Source organism: Pristiophorus japonicus, unplaced genomic scaffold (genome assembly GCF_044704955.1).
Source record: "Pristiophorus japonicus isolate sPriJap1 unplaced genomic scaffold, sPriJap1.hap1 HAP1_SCAFFOLD_377, whole genome shotgun sequence".
NCBI classification, from domain to species: domain Eukaryota; kingdom Metazoa; phylum Chordata; class Chondrichthyes; family Pristiophoridae; genus Pristiophorus; species Pristiophorus japonicus.
In genome coordinates, this window is record NW_027253620.1 from 327,359 (window position 1) to 329,380 (window position 2,022).

Consider the following 2,022-nt stretch of genomic DNA (forward strand, 5'->3'; position numbering starts at 1 on the left):
GATTGATACGTAGAATGATGTGTAGAATGATGTGTACAATGATGTGCAGATTGATGAGTAGAATGATGTGTAGAATGATGTGTAGAATGTTGTGGAGAATGATGTGTAGAATGATGTGTCGAATGATATGTTGAATGATACGTAGAATGATGCGTAGAATGATGTGCAGAATGATGTGTAGAATGATGTCTAGAATGATGTGTAGAATGATGTGTAGAATAATCTGCAGATTGATGTGCAGAATGATGTGCAGAATGATGTGTAGAATGATGTGTAGAATGATGTGTAGAATGGTGCATAGAATGTTGTGTCGAATGATGTGTGGAATGATTTGTAGAATGATGTGTGGAATGATGTGTAGATTGATGTGTAGAGTGATTTGTAGAATGATGCCCAGAATGATTTGTAGAATGATGTGTAGAATGATGTGCAGATTGATGTGTCGAAAGATGTGTAGGATGATGTGTAGAATGATGCGTAGAAAGATGTGTAGAATGATGTGTAGAATGTTGAGTAGAATGATGCGTTGAATGATGTGTAGAATGATGCGTAGAATGATGTGTAGAATGATGTGTAGAATGATGTGCAGATTGATGTGTCGAATGATGTGTAGAATGATGTGTAGAATGATGTGTAGAAAGATGTGTAGAATGATGCGTAGAATGATGTGTAGAAAGATGTGTAGAATGATGCATAGAATGATGTGTAGAATGATGTGTAGAATGATGTGCAGATTGATGTGTCGAATGATGTGTCGAATGATGTGTAGAATTATGTGTAGATTGATGCGTAGAATGAAGTGTAGAATGATGTGTAGATTGATGGCTAGAATGATGTGTAGAATGATGTGTCGAATGATGTGTAGAATGATGTGTAGAATGATGTGTAGAATGATGTGTAGAATGATGTGTAGAATGATGTGTAGAATAATTTGAAGAATGATGTGTTGAAAGATGTGTAGAATGATGTGTAGAATGATGTGTAGCATGATGTGTAGAATGATGTGTAGAATGATGTGTAGAATGATGTGTAGAAAGATGCATAGAATGATGTGTAGAAAGAAGTGTAGAATGATGCATAGAATGATGCGTAGAATGATGCGTAGAAGGATGTGTAGAATGATGTGTAAATCATGTGGTGTAGAATGATGTGTCGAATTATGTGCAGAATGATTTGTAGAATGATGTGTTGAAAGATGTGTAGAATGATGTGTAAAATGATTCGTAGAATGATGTGAAGAATGATGTGTAGAATGATGTGTAGAATGATGTGTAGAATGATGTGTAGAATAATGTGCAGATTGATGTGCAGAATGATGTGTAGAATGATGTGTAGAATGATGTGGAGAATGATGTTTAGAATGATGTGTAGAATGATGTGTAGAATAATGTGCAGATTGATGTGCAGAATGATGTGTAGAATGATGTGTAGAATGATGTGTAGAATGATGTGTAGAATGATGTGTCGATTCATGTGTAGAATGATGTGTAGAATGATGCGTAGAATGATGTGTAGAATGATGTGTAGAATGATGTGTAGAATGATGTGCAGATTGATGTGTAGAATGATGTGTAGAATGATGTGTAGAATGATGGGTAGAATGATGTGTAGAATGATGTGTAGAATGATTTGTAGAATGATGTGTAAATCATGTGGTGTAGAATGATTTGCAGATTGTTGAGTAGAATGATGTGTAGAATGATGTGTAGAATGATGTGTAGAATGATGTGAAGAATGATGTGTAGAATAACGTGTAGAAATATGTGTAGAATAATGTGCAGATTGATGAGTAGAATGATGTGTAGAATGATGTGTAGAATGATGTGTAGAATGATGTGTAGAAAGATGTGTAGAATGATGTGTAGAATGATGTGTAGAATGATGTATAGAATGATGCGTAGAATGATGCGTAGAATGATGTGTAGAATGATGTGTAGAATGATGTGCAGAATAATGCGTTGAATGATGTGTAGAATGATGTCTAGAATGATGTGTAAGTCATGTGGTGTAGAATGATGTGTA